We start from the raw sequence: 15884 nt of genomic DNA on the forward strand, positions 1-15884 counted from the left end.
GTGAATAAAACTCTCAGTGTTCTTCCTACTTTATGGCATTAGCCAAGTATCCCATGTCCAACAGGCCCAAAGATTGGCAAGATACCTTCAATCATTTATTTATTTATTATCCCTAAGCACTTAGCTGTAGCCATCTAGCCCAATCAATGCCCTGAAATGAATCTGTATTATAATATATGTAACTAGTGGCTATCCAACTTCTATTTATAGAACTCCAGGGTAGGAGAATGCACCATCTCTCAAGGCATACTCTTTGTCCCAGGCACTGAGATGACTTTCAGGTGATATAAAATTTTGGTAGACATTTAGGAATGTCCCTGAAATCTTACAATATTTCTCAATTTCTTTACATTTTGTGGCTCCCCAACAAGATCACAAGCTCTTTGAGATCAGAGTCTGTAAGAGGTTAAGGGCTGAACATAGTGTCATATGATGCTCACAGATTATCTGTTAAAGGAATAAGAATATTTTTCTTCCATGTGTAGATAGGCAGAAATTTTTTTACCGGCCATGATACAATCCCAAAGCAAAAGGTTTTGCTACTTTCAGATATGCATCATAAAGGTAGAAATTAAGGCCATTTGGGTGGAGAACAGTTATCTTCCCTCATTAGCTTAACTGTTTGTTCCTGCCCAAAGTTGTTTGAATTCAAAGCCAGAGAGACTCTTGGGAATGTCTAATGCTAAATGAAATAGTTGCCTGGGACAGAAAGCTGTAATCTCCTTTTAGACATAGAAGTCAAAAATGTTTCTTAACTTAAGAGTACTTTTCTTGTTTTTGTTGGCTGCATGGTGGCAATGACAAAGAGCCTACAGTCTATCTTAATCAGATAGAAATTCTAGCCACTATACCCTAGTGTAGCAGAGCTGAGAGGGTCTTCTCGTAAAAAATGAAGCCTAAAAGCTGGTAGCATGGAACATGGATGAGTAAATATTTTCATGCCCATTAGTCATCATATTACCAAACAGAATATCAACCAGTGAAGAAATTCTCCCAGTGAATATGCCACACCCTGCAGGGAACAGGCCCAGTGAGAACACATTATGCAATAATCAGAAGACATCAATGGTTCTGTAGTTTTTGAGGTATGAGGTATCCCTCCATGTATGTATCCTGGCCACACATGTGTTCCACATATGGGTGTCCCTAAGGTATATTCACAGCCCCTTAATAATGGGGGGGGAGGGAGGATGAGATAGTTCCTCAAGTTTAGAGGGGGAAGTTATACAGTGGTTTTTCAAAATTATTTCACTAAATGACTTTGCTTTAACTAATTGTGTCCTTGGGCTGAATAGAGAAGGGAAAAAAGGAAACATTAGTTTTTACTTGTGACTCCATGAGCAATTGATTTTAATGGATATTGACCCAGAGAGTACCTTGAAAATAGGGTAACTAATATAGAAGCCCAATATGTCAGAGAAAGGTACCCCAGCTGCTATACATGTTCAGTACTGATGATAAAAGGTCAAGGCACATTTTTGATCAATAGTTAGCAAACCATTTCTGTAGGTACAAAAGGCTGTCCCTTCACTACAGGACAGATAAAGCAGCCACTTATGTCACTTGATGACCTGTTAATCTTTTCTTCATTATGTAATACAGTTCCCTTTTCTTTTCACCTGTAACTTCATCCCTTTAATAACCATGCTTCCTTTAAGAGCAGATTGATTAGTCCTCACACAAAAAGATGGTAGTGTTTAAATGAAGACTCTAGCCAGATTGTTAGCTTCTTTTATTAACAGGCTCAGGGCCAAGTAAGAGTTTCGAAATCAATTTCTTTTGTCATTAAATTCTTATCTGTTTTCAGGAATTTTCAATGTTTTCAAATGGAAAAATCAGAAGTAGAAAAACCAGAAACTGCTATCCTCAGGTGCCCCTTAACTAACATTTTGCCAAAAGCACAAAATATAGAAGCTAGACTTTAAATTTCAAGATATATAGTCTTGAAACACAGTTTTATTTCATGGGTGAAAAACAAAATCCCATCCATGTTTGATTCATATATTCTGGGACACCCCCCCCCAACCACCAAGCACTATAAACTGAAGTTGGGGAAAGAGAGAGAACCAACATTTGATATTTACTTAACAATAGCCCTTTCCTGAGATATTTGGATAGAAATCACTTCTAGGTACATGACTATGTCTTGTAAAGTATATAGCAAATTATATAAGCAAAACTACAAATTACTATATAAATTAAAATATAAATTGTCTTATTCAATAAAGCTTACACATTTTTTTACATCTGTAAGATTTTTGAATAAGTGTTATGGTTTCCATTTCTGAAATAACTGAAATAACTTCATATTTTAACATTGAATAAAAATGATTTTGACAAATATTTTCCATTTATTCATTATGAAACCACACTGTTATTGTATCATATATTAAGCTTACCTTTAATAAACAGTCCTTTTTTCCAGTCTTAATTGTAGTCCATAGGTTTCCAGAAGATCTTAAATTAAACAAATTCCCAGGCCACCAAAGCCCTTTTAGCTCTAGGTTTGGATATATTTCTTAACTTTTTATGACATGTGGCATAATGCAAAGTCTCAGGATTCCATAATGTCAGATGCAGATGGTATTTTTTGGTGGGCCAGCACTGAGTACACATGAAACCTTAAAAAGGAGGCATCTCAGTACTAAACAACCAAAGAACTCTTCCAGGTACTACCTTTGTATAACCCATCCAAAAGCCCTGAATTCCTGTGTTTCATAGATTTGGGGTTACATTCCTGGCTTCTGAGTTATTACCAATCATTCTCCTGCTTAAAGACCACAACTCTATTTGGTGCCTGCTCTGAATTTACTCCTCTTCCCTGTCTGTTCCTGGTCCTTTTTTATCCATTTATCCCTTGTTTTCCTCATGGACTGGTTTCCTGAAGAAGAATCAGACTCAGAACTCTCAGTTACCCTTCAGGCAATAACTGGTAACAGCAGATGGGCCAGTTAGTAATAATACACAATGCTCTTCATTTCTATGCTGAGGATCCATTTTTCCATAACCACTGAAACCACAAAGAATTTGCCACCAACTATGGAATGGTGTTCTTCACTGAAATGTTTCCAATAGAACGATACCCTTTACCATCTGTCCCATATCCTTAAAAAGTCTTATTTTAAGGAAGCTATTATTGGAAACTATAATATTATTATTAATTATAATGAATGACAATAAACTAATAAATGAAAAGTCTCCATATGACAAATATACACACCCTCCCCACAATAGCCTGGGAATCAAAATAAACTCAGCTAGAAAACAGTATTATCATGGGCAAAACTGCTGCTCAAGGATATAACCCATAAAAAATAAGAATATCACTGAGCATACTGAATTGCCACAGTCTCCAAATTACATGGCCTGAAAGACTTTAAAAATATAGATAACAGGGCAGCTAGGTGGCACAGTGGATAAAGCACCGGCCCTGGATTCAGGAGTACCTGACTTCAAATCCGGCCTCAGACACTTGACACTTACTAGCTGTGTGACCCTGGGTAAGTCACTTAACCCCCATTGCCCCCCCCAAAAAATAGATAGATAGATAGATACCTAGTAGAACAGTATGAAGTAAATGTCTTTGCTGTCATTTTGTCTTCTATTGGAGTTGTCCCAAGGATACCCTCAGTAAAACTAGCAAGGGTGAGCATATATCCCAACAAATTTAATCAATTATATAAATCAGCCATTTTATTCATCTGTTCAGTAGTTGAGAGAATATTAGCTAACAAAGCTATTTCTAGTTGAATTCTTTTATATTTTGATGAGAAAGACATAAGATTTGAAGTTAGAGCACCTAGTTAAAATCTTAGCTCTGCCATTTACTATCCATGGCCCTGAAGACAGAGGTTAATTCCTAGATGAGATTGCGAGATAATAAAAGTTTCTTAAAGGATGCCCTTAAGTGTCCTTTTGGGTATCTATTTTCCCTTTTCAAAACTTCTCCCACTTGCCAGAGCTTTTAGACTCTCTCTACCCTCTCCCTTCCAGTTTTTAAGTCCCCCCCTTACATACTTTATTCCAACTAAAGTACCAAAGACAAATAATTTGAAGTATTAGGTTTCCTAGAGGGATTTACATCTCAATAGGCATCAGAGGCTAAAACTATGGAATGAAGAGTATAACTTAAAGTTTAAGTCAGTAGCAGAGGAGGATATTTTCTGAATATGGAGCTTCTGAGACAGCTATATGGCTCAATGGATAAATCACTGGACTTGGAGGTAGGAAGAGCTGAGTTCTATTCAGGCCTCAAACACTAGCTGTGTGATCCTACACATGTCACTTAATCTTTATCTGCCTCAGTTTCCCTAACTATAAAATGGAGATAAGAATAGTACCTACCTCCCTGAATTTTTCTGAGGAGCAAATGAAATAATATTTGTAAAATGCTTAGCACATAGTACACGCTTAATATATGTTTCATTCTTTCCTGTAGCATCTCTGAAATCATACGGCATGGGTAGCTGCCTGCATTTCATAACAGCAACGCCTTTAGAAGCTAATTCTGTGCCCAGTGCCAAAATGGTACAAATGGATACTCTATATGGATATATAATATACACATATCCATATAATATATATAATATCATATATGTGTATATATATACATATGCATATATAGGGCTCCTTAGCTTTGTACCCTATCCATTGATAGAAAGCTAAAAAACAGAACAATTCAAACATGAAGAACATCACGAACAAATGCATAATGTTAAATACAATCAGTTTAGTGCACATTTCTTAAATTCCATGCTCCATTTTCCCCCCAAATTAGTAACTAGCACAATTCTATAACATAAATTTGAGTATAACATTCAAGTTGGTAGCAATAAGATCATGCTCATTCATTGTTATATTCATTTACCCACTCTGTAATTAGTCAATGAACATTCATTAAGCACCACTATGTGTCAGGTCCTATACAAAATGAGACATACAAAGAAAGGTGTAATACAGTCCCTGTTCTTAAGAAGTTTGTGATGCAGTAAGAGAGACAACAAGCAAACAACTCTGTATAAACAAGATATAGTTATAGATGTGTGTATGTATGTGTGGTGTGTGTGTATATATATATATGTATGTGTGTATATATATATATACATACATATACACACACACGTATATATAACCTAAAACAGTATAAACTGCATTTTGTTTGTGCTTCCAAAATATGTACTGACTTGTTAATGACATATTCAACATATGTACTCAGTAGAGTTAGAAGGAAAGCAACCAAAAATTGCAGAGAAAACCAGTGGTGTATGATTTACCTTTAGCATCCAGAACTGCCACAGGCTAAGGTTGTATGCAATAACTGCTAAAAATCACTCTTAAGTTCAATTGTCATCTCTGTACTAATGAGTCCCAGATCTATATATCCAAGCCTTTTCTCTCCAGAGTTATAGATAAGTAGATAGACAGACAGATAGATATATCGATGTGGATTAGATCACTATACATGGAAATCCACATATATATGCCACATACAACATACAGAGAGTACTGGAAAGGCTAGCAGGTCTGGAGAAAGAAAAACCTAGGTTTGAATCTCTGACTCTTTCTAGATGTGTGACCATGGACAAGTCACTTAAACTCTCTGAGCTTCTGTTTTCCCCCCTATAAAATGGGGATGAACATACCTGGCATGCCTTCCTCACATGGTTGTATGTTTCAAATGAGACAAAGTATGTAAAGTTTTTTTGCAAATTTTAAGCACTGTATAAAAGTTAATTGTTGTTGTCATCAACGTTACCATTGTTACAAGGCACTAGGTTCCTCCATTAACACACTACCTCCATGTGGCCAATAGCACTATTCTTCCCACATCAAACTCCCACAGTCAGTCTGGAAAGCTTTTTTCTGTTTGCTTTGTACAACTCTGTTAAGGAGCCTGGTGTACTCGAACTAATCCTCATTACCAAATAAGGCAAAGGCACCTGACTGTTGAGATAAAAGTATAATTTATGGACAACAGTTAAGCTGATTTAAAGGCACAAGGATACAGCCTTGAGCAGGGTATATGAAAACATAATTTTAATAACTGACCCTAACAATTTTAAGGGCATCTTTCATTAGAGCAGCATCTAGACCCAGTGACATTGGCTAGACATTTGAACTTTAATGAGAAACATAGTTATTGAAATGAATTGAAGTGGATTGAATAGGGTTTAGAAACTGAAATCTTAAAATTTAGTGAACAGATCTCCATCAACAATGATGCTCATAAAGGTAGTGCAGGGAATGAAATATATTCACTGAATCTCACTCTCTAATGATACTGGAATCAATGTAATCCACATTTTATCTGAGTTTGTGCTTCTACTTGTAATCCAGGGGAAAATATGTGATTTTATCTTTTCAATATGCCATTCCTGTCTATAATTCTATTCTTTCCCGTGGCTATATGATTGTCAGTTAACTTGACTTTTTAACTCTTGCATCCAATGTCTTCCCAGCCATGGGAAGCTTCCATTTTGACTGAGTATAGGCTCTTCCAGGATCTTTATGAAAAGGTGTGGTGAAGATTAAAGAAAAAAGGAAAAAACAGTTTTTAACAAGCTGAAGTCTTCAATCCTCCGATCCCTCAATGGAAGACAAATCACAAGCCAATCTGAAAATCATCACTTGACCTAGTGAAACATCTGTGTATTTCATATCTACCAATAGAAATGTAGTTCTCACATTTATATCAAACTTCCATCAAATGTAGTTCTGTATTTCTGTCACACTTCATCGTATGAGGGTTCCCCAATTAACTGTATGACTACATTATTCATCCTCATGTGAAATTACTTCTCTGAAATGGGACTCCAGACTATATAAGAAGAAACATTTTCTGATGTGCTGAGCAATTTGCAGACTTCATATCAATTACAACATATATTGTATAGCATGTTATATAGTTTAATGTACTTTTAGGTGGGAGAGTCTGTCATTGAGGAAACTGATTAACACCGTTTTCTCCAAGCCATTAACACAAACCCATAATCTCAAATCAATGTACTTCAATACTACTATGTGGGTTTAAACATTTTTCTTTGGATTACACCTGTGATTTATTTGGTGTTGGAGAGCTCCTGGTGAGGAACTTCATCTGCCAATGTATATGGGTACCTTCTCTGCAACTTACAGTCTTAGAGAATTGTCTGGGAAGTTAATTCCTTGGTGAGGACCACAGTCAATATATATCAGGGGCTCAACTTGAAACCAAGTCTTCCTGTCTCTGAAGCCAGGTATCAATCTAGTATGCTATCCTGACTCTCAAATGTTTATATATACACAGTCTATAATTGCCCATATGCAGAAACAGAGCATTTGTGGTAAGCATGTCTTTCTCAGCCCAAATTTGGATAATTTTTATTCAAAATAATTAAGCCTGTTGGCAGTGATTTCAAATAAGCAAGATAAACAAAACCCTTCCCAAATGAGAATTAGTTCTGCTTTTTTCTTCTGTTTTTCTCAATTCTAAGCCAAATTCTCAAAGTCTTGATTATCTCATGTCTTCCTTTTGCTATTGTGAATGTTACAAATACAAATCATTTCAAATTTAAATTTCTATTGGATCTCTTCCTTAGTGTGCTTGTACATTGCCAACCAAAAACTCCATTTACATAGCTTTTAAGCACATAGAACATAGCATTTTGTAAAATAGGTGTTTATTTGATGAAAGCTTTTTTGAAAAACTTCCTCTTTTATTTCCCATTTAAGTAAATTGGAAAAATAAAATGTATTTCCCCTAATGTATGGTGAAAGGTAAGGCTAGCAATTGGAAGGGATTTTTATAAAGAGAGAAAAGGGAGAAGTGAAGCAAAAAGAGAACAGTGGCAACCTGGAAGAAGAGAAGACTAATGGGTTTTGTTCCTAATGTACACAGGGTGGAGTGGTACAGGGAGATTAAATCTGCCATTGACTTTTCTGAGAAATTTAAAATATCTAGGCTAGCAGTATCACAAGGATAAAAGTGTCAATGATGATTCATCTGAAATGAAGAATTCTTCCCCAACTACGATTCACAGGGAATTAATAGCAAGACAAAACAGGATTTGTAAAAAGAGGGACCTGGAGGAGACTGGGATTTACATACCACTTAGAAACTCATAGTTGCTCATTCTACTATGTGCTAGATTTCTTCAGATTGTGTGCACACTGTAGAGGATTTTGGAAATCAATGGGCCCTAATCATAGTATCATAGATTTAGAGATAGATTCAGAGGTCATGAAATCCAAATTTGTCATTTTATAGATGAGGAAACTGAGGCCCAGAGAAGTTAAAAGACTTTGTCAAGTCATACAGGTAGTAGGTAGCAAAGCTAGAATTTGAACCCAGGTCCTTTGACTCCAAATCCAGCATTTTAATCCATTGTACCATTGAGTACCTTGCATAGATCAAGTAAATACCTGTAAAATTACCTGAACTCCATTTTAACCAAGCCAGCTGACCATACTAACATGTTTATGTGTATATAATACATGTGTTTAAAGTAATATATGCAAATATACATATATGTATATATACATATATATAGTGTGTATGTGCAAAACTATTAACAAAGAAATAAAAACTTTGCAATCTTGGGAAGTTAATTTCTTTCTGAGTGGGCATGCAATTTTAAATTTTCACATTTTATATCACTTTATGTTTTACAAAACACATTTCTGACAACAACCTTCACAGGTAGATAGTGCTAACATCATACCCATTTTAGAGATAAATAACTGAAACTTGAAAAGGTTAAAATCTTCCCAAGTCCAATACACTTTCTAATACATAACACTAACACTCACACATATGCAACCCTGAGGGGTGGGGGGGAAAGCCTCCAGAGAGTTAAATTCTGGCCCTTCACATTTTAGCCTTTGACACAAATATTAAAACTATAAATTGAAAATTTTGGTTTCTGAAGGACCATTAATATTTTCCTTCTTTGAGGAAAGACTATACAGTACAAGGCTAATCAACATATCTGTCTACAATTCTGTATGACTATAACATGCCTGCCTATAACTCAGCATTTCTGTCTACAAATAGGTGGATCTACATGTATGGGCTGTTATATATACATGTACATTGTAGAGAATATGTACTTAATGGGTTTGGTAGCTTATTAGGAAATTCAAAGAAATTTAGGGAAAAGACTGTATTTGCTACAATCTACCCGGAGTACCTATGACAGTATAAACTGCATCTTGTTTGCACTTTCAAAACATGCACTGACTGGGCTAATGATATAATCAACATATACACTCAGAAAAGCTAGAAATAAACCTATCCAAAAATGTTGTGAAAGTCAATAGTGGATGGTTTATCTTTAGTATCCAGGACTGCTGCAGGCCAAGGTTGAGCAGAATGAATGCTAATAATCACCCTTCAGTTCAACTGTCTTCTCTATACCAATGAGTCCCAGATCTATATACCCAGGCCTTGTCTCTCCTGAGCACTGATTCTTCCTCATCAACTAACCTATTGGACATTTTAGATCCAATAGGAACCTCAAACTCAACATGTCCTAAACAAAACTCATTATCTTCTCTCCCCCCCAAAAAACATTCATCCATCTTCAAAAAAGTCCCTATTTCTATCAAGGGCACCACCATTATTCTAATTTCTGAAATTTACAACCTCAGATTCACCTTCAACTCCTCCTTCACTTTCCTCTCATATATGTCCCCTTCTCTAAACTCACAGGCAGTACTCTAGCTTTAAGCACTTATTATCTCTCATATGCACTATTGTTATAGCCTGCCTCTCTCTCTCTCTCTCTCTCTCTCTCTCTCTCTCTCTCTCTCTCTCTCTCTCTCTCGGCAATGAGGGTTAAGTGACTAGCCCAGGGTCACACAGCTAGTAAGTATCAAGTGTCTGAGGCCCAATTTGAACTCTGGTCCTCCTGAATCCAGGGCTGGTGCTTTATGCACTTCCCCACCTAGCAATCTGCCTGTTATAGCCTCTTAAATCCAAATACTAACATCGTCAGTGATTGTTTGCCAGTGTTCCTATCTTGGTCTATGCATTTCTGAAATGCATATGGTACATGTGCTGGGAAAGAATTGGCCAGGAGAGTAAACTAGAGATTAGGAAAGATAAGCTACACACCTGAATAAGGAGGAGAAATCTGAAACAGGGAAGAGAAGGGAATGATGAAGGGTTTGAAGTCCTTCTATTTCATTGTGTCCATTCTCAGGAGGATGTGACTGACGGTGACCTTCAAGACTATCCCTAAAGAGTAAATTATATAGCAGCATCATTTAATTTATATTCAGGATGAGAAGATGCAAGCATCCTGACCTGCACTTTCACCCCCTATTCCAAAGGCTTGTCCAATGACCTCATTCACTTTTTCTGACCATGTAGAAAACTATGTGTAGCCTATTTTTTTTTTTATCCGGGGCCTGGAAGAAACAACTACAGGGAAAAAAATAAAAAGTCTTGTCTTAATTTTTGTTTCTGGTGAGAATGAAATGGAGGTACTTCAGCCTTAAATTTTAAAACTCCTTCCTGACCCTGGAGGAAACTATAGTGTTCATGAAAGTGGAATTGGTTTTAAGATCCCTTCCTTCAAGCATATTGCATCTTTCAAAATCAGAATGACAGATTAAGGAGGAATACTGTACCAGTTCTTCTGAAAGCTACTTGCAATATTGCCAGAAGAAATGCCTCAAAGCCTGTATCATCACAGGATGTATTTTAAAATATGTCCATGTTATCCCAAGTTGTTGGCCATATCTGTACTTAAACTGTGAACAGCAGACATTCTATTATACCCTGGTGATAAATCTATTTGGCAGCTGAACTGCAGCATTATTATTCCTCTGAATCTTCACTCTGTTTCCATTCATATGTGATGCTGGCCTCACATGGAACCCTTTGGTTTTATAGCTCAAGTGCTGCTTTCCTTAAGTCTACAGAAAAATAGCATGCCACTGTGTGACTTATCCAGCAAGGGAATTTAATTAGCTGAGTTCAGTATCTGAATTGCACAGTAAGTGATGTTCTATTTGAGTCACCAGCCCAGACATTGAATATTACCCTCTGGCCTATGCAGGAGATAACCTTCCTCAGTGGCTGGAGTATTCCCACTGGCGATCACAGGGTGCTTACCTTGCAAAAGTTTAGGCTGTTTCCCCACTGAGGAACAATCTTAAAACTCCTTTGATTTACCCCTTACTGATTAAATCTGAATATAATCTAAGGTATGGAATAAACTATTGTTCAAAATATTAAAATATGGTATTGGTTGTCTTCTGTACCTAGCTTAAGGACCAGATCCTATAGTGAAATTCATTCTCTAAGGTCAATAAGTTTTTGTTGTTGTTGTTGTTGTTGTTGTTGGGTTTTGGTTTTTTGGGTTTTGGGGTTTTTTTTGTGGGGTAATGAGGGTTAGGCAACTTGCCCAGGGTCACACAGCTAGTGTCAAGTGTCTGAGTCCAGATTTGAACTCAGGTCCTCCTGAATCCAGGGCCAATGCTTTATCCACTGCACCACCTAGCTACCCCATCAATAAGTATTTATTAAGCATCTAGTATGTGTCAGGCAGTGTGCTAAGCACTTGTATACACAAAAAAATGTTAGGGGCAGCTAGGTGGCACAGTGGATAAGGCACCGGTCCTGGATTCAGGAGGACCTGAGTTCAAATCCAGCCTCAGACAATTGACCCTTACAAGCTGTGTGACCCTGGGCACATCACTTAAACCTCATTGCCCTACCAAAAAAATATTAAAAAACAGTCAAAATATAATGGCAGAGAAAACATACAAACACCTACATACAAACTAGATGTATACAGGTTAATTTGGAGATAATTTCAAAGAAATGGCACTAAGGTAAATGGATGAATGATTAGAGAATTTATTAAGCACTGTGGGCAAAGCACTATGCTAGGTACTAGAGACCCAAAATAGAAAAGACAGTCCCCTGTTCTCGAGGAGTCCCCATTCTAATACTGGAGAAGACTAGAAAATGCTTTCTGCATAAGCTGAAACTCGAATGAATCCAGGAAAGCCATGAGGTAGGGTTGTACCCAGTAACCTAATAGATTCAAAGATTTAGCATGCTGTGATCACAAAGTTATTGAATATAGAATTAACTGAAAAATAAATTAGACTTAGTACTGCCATAAAGACATTCATCTCTAACCATCTGTTCCCTCTAAGATTTTCAGTTGTGGAGAGGGAGAGTTGTTTGCTTATCATCTTGGGATAGTGAGGGTTCTACTTCCTGTCTCAAGCTGATGGACTTTAAATGGAAAATGGGTTTCTCCAAGTCACCTTTGATCCAGTAATGATGGCCTCCTTTTTGTTCCTCAAACAAGACCCTCCATCTCCTGCCTCCAGGCATTTTCACTGGCTGTGCCCCCCCACCCCCTGCCATGCCTGCAATTCTGTCCTTCCTCATCTCCATCTTCCAGCTTCCCTCGATGCCTTAAAATCTCAGATAAAATCCTACCTTCTACAGGAAGCTTTTCCTCATCTTCCTTAATTCTAGTGCCTGCCCTCTGTGGATTATCCCTATTTATCTTGCATATAGCTTGTTTGTACATAGTTGTTTGTGTGTTGTCTTCCCCTTAGACTGTGAGCTCTTTGAGAGCAAAGATTGTCTTTTACCTTTCTTCATATCCCCATATCCCATGGTGCCTGGCACATAGTGGGTGCTTATTAAATGTTTATTGACTGACTCCTGTTAAATTCCCCTAAGATGTTCCAAGGTAAGGAAATGTTCTCATGGTGCCACATCTTCTTATTAGCACTGATTTGGGTGTCTGAGCCTCTCCAATTTGTCTTTGATCATACTAGACTCTTTTCTCTCTTCCTTTCCCAGAGGTCTGAATTTCAAGGTCAGAGGAGAAAAAACAGGAAATAAAAAGAGTGCACTAAAACCTACAATTAGGGTCCCTTTATCACTGCTCAGCCTTTTGGCTAATATCAAGTATTGTTTTTCATCCTTGATTTTCAAAGAAGACCAATGATGTCATGGCGAGATGTCTTGACATGCACATGAATTGAAGTTGGACAGAGTTTGTACAAGGTCATCAGTCTCACTATTCCAGAGGCAAGAAAAAAGTCAAGATGACTGGTGATGGCCCAGGATGCAGTGATGACCTTGGAATTAGATCACTTCTAAGGTCATAGGATCAAAGACTTAGAGGTGGAAGGGAAATCAGTGGTCTTTGAGCTTAGCCAGTTTATTTTGAGTTGGGTCTTCGATTAAGAAACTGAGGAAAAGTGTCTTCCCTAAAGTCACACAAGTAGCAAAAATGGAGGTAAAATTTTAACTCATGCCCTTTGACTTCCAATCCATCTGTCTTTCAACTGAACTATCTTTTCCTGCATCATGGCTCAGTTTACCCACTCTTCAGCTTGCTTTTCTAGTTACTTCCCATACAGCATACTTGGGTAGACCAACACAGACCAATAAGTAAACCACCACTAATGAATTTAATGCTTAGGGGTAAATACAACACCAAATACATCACTAGATAATTCAAAATTCAGTAGAGGATTCACAGCACAGGGATGGGAAGTACAGCTAATCAACCTTGAGCAAATGATTAGTTAAAAAAGGAAGTTATTAGGATAAATCTTCTACAGCATATGTAGTAGCATGTCAGTAAGATGGTAACTAGTTATAGGCTTATGTACATGAGCCTGTATATAATCCTAACCTTACAGTTAAAAACCCAGGTATATGCAATAAATCTTGCTATAACACAATTTTTAAAACAACACCAAAATTCAAGTTGGAGGTATGAGATTAGAGGTCAGGTTAGAATGAAATAGTAGAGAGGGAGAAGAAGGCCCAGGACATAGCTTTGTGAGACTCCCGTGGTTATTGTTAGGAGGAGGACCAGGAGAGAAGAATATCACAAAATCTAGAGAAGAGAGAATATCAAGGAGAAAGTAGTTGATATAGTCAAAGGATAATGAAAGGTCAAAAAGATGAGATTGAGAAAAGACATTAGCTTTGACAATTAAGAGAACTTTTGACAGAGCCATTACAGTTGGAAAATGAAGTTGGAACTCAAATAGGAAAAATTTAAGAAAGTGAGAGGAAATGAAATGGAAGCACCTATTGTTGGCCTTCTCGATGGTTTTGGTCATGGAAGGGAGGAGATATATGGGAAAATAGTTAGTGAGGGTAGATAGATCAGGTAAGTGTTTTTTGAGAATGAGGGAGACAAGGTAAAGTTTGTAGGGAATAGGGAAACAGACAGTTCAGAGGGAATGATTGAAGATAAGTGAAAGAGTAGGAATGATAGAAGAAGAAATATGCTAGAGAAGCCAAGATGGAATGAGATCATTTGTGTATATAGAAGGGTTTTACATTGGCAAGAAAAAGGCCCACCTCAACATGTGAGACAGGTGAAAGAGAATATAGTGGCAGAGTCATCTGTGTAATGTGAAATAAAGAAGAGAAAAGAGAGAGTTCTCTGTAAAGATGGGCGTTCAAACTCCTTACATTACAACCAACAGCTACTTCTTATGGGATTTATGAACTCGAAATACATCCCATGGGTACATTCTTTTTTCTTTCTTTCTTTCTTTCTTTCTTTCTTTCTTTCTTTCTTTCTTTCTTTCTTTCTTTCTTTCTTTCCTTCTTTTTTTGCTGGGCAATGAGGCTTAAGTGACTTGCCCAGGATCACACAGCTAGTCAGTGTCAAGTGTCTGAGACCTACTTTGAACTCAAGTCCTCCTGAATCCAGGGCCGGTGCTCTATCCACTGTGCCACCTAGCTGCCCCTGATCATGGGTACTTTCAATAATGAGGGCCAACACTGAGTCAAGGAAAGGACACTGGATTGGGAGGTGAATAGGATCAGGATGCATGAGTTCTAATTTCAGTAATTCAATTAGTCAAGTGCAAGGTTGAGGCCACAAGGGTTGGTGACCTTCACCAATACCCATCCTTTACATGTCTTCAAGGTTTACCATAGGACACTCTTCTGCAGTTCTCTAACTCCTCACCAGGGAGGAACTAGGACTCCCAGTACTGAAATTCCATGCTCACTTTGGATTACTGAAGAAAAATGATATTTTTGACACTAGTCAAAAGGCTCTTCCTTACCTGGGGAGTACCAAGAGTATAAACATTTTTCAGACATACAACAGGCAATTTTAATCCCACAAAGAAAGGAAACTAGTACTAGGCAATAAAGAATCATAGGATGATTACAATCAATTGAGAAGTTTATATGCAAGTCTTCTTGGGACCTTTGAAATGGGGCTTCTGGAGAGCTATTTTACATTTGACCTCCACTGAGTACAACCCGATTAATGCCAAGTGAATTCTTTCTCTGTGGGTAACTCTCCCTCTTGGATGGTAAGATGATGCTCCTGCTTCTGTGGCTCCCACTGCTAATTTTCTCACCAATTATTCTAGTAGCCAAGACCCTATTGCTCAGATACCTGAAAAAGAGGAAGATGCCAATTCCATTTCAAGATTTCACAAGGCCCTATTGTAAAGGAAGGAAGACACAAACAGGACACATTTACAGCATTCTAGATGCAGGCTTGCCTAGGAGGATATGGGCCTGCCAGGTGGGGCAAAGGCATCCCTCCGTTCTCCCTCTGGGGCTAGGAGAGCTATTGTTACACCTTGAGGCCAACACAAAGGAGAAACATGAAGGGGAGTGGGAAGAATTCGCCCCTTTCATATATCCATAGTCTTGCTTAATAAGCAAGTAAAACTGTCCTCAAAGGACGGGAAGCAATAAGAGGATATCACCACTTGCTCTGAAATGGAAGCAAAGGTCTTTCCTTCACAAATCCCCAAAGGAAAGCTACATAGTCCTGTCAACACACTATCACAAGAGGAAAAGTTGCTTTACATATAAGAATATAGAATAATAATAGCTAGCATTTATAAGGTACCTACTATGTGCCAGACACTTA

Source organism: Dromiciops gliroides, chromosome 3 (genome assembly GCF_019393635.1).
Source record: "Dromiciops gliroides isolate mDroGli1 chromosome 3, mDroGli1.pri, whole genome shotgun sequence".
In the NCBI taxonomy this organism is placed as follows: domain Eukaryota; kingdom Metazoa; phylum Chordata; class Mammalia; order Microbiotheria; family Microbiotheriidae; genus Dromiciops; species Dromiciops gliroides.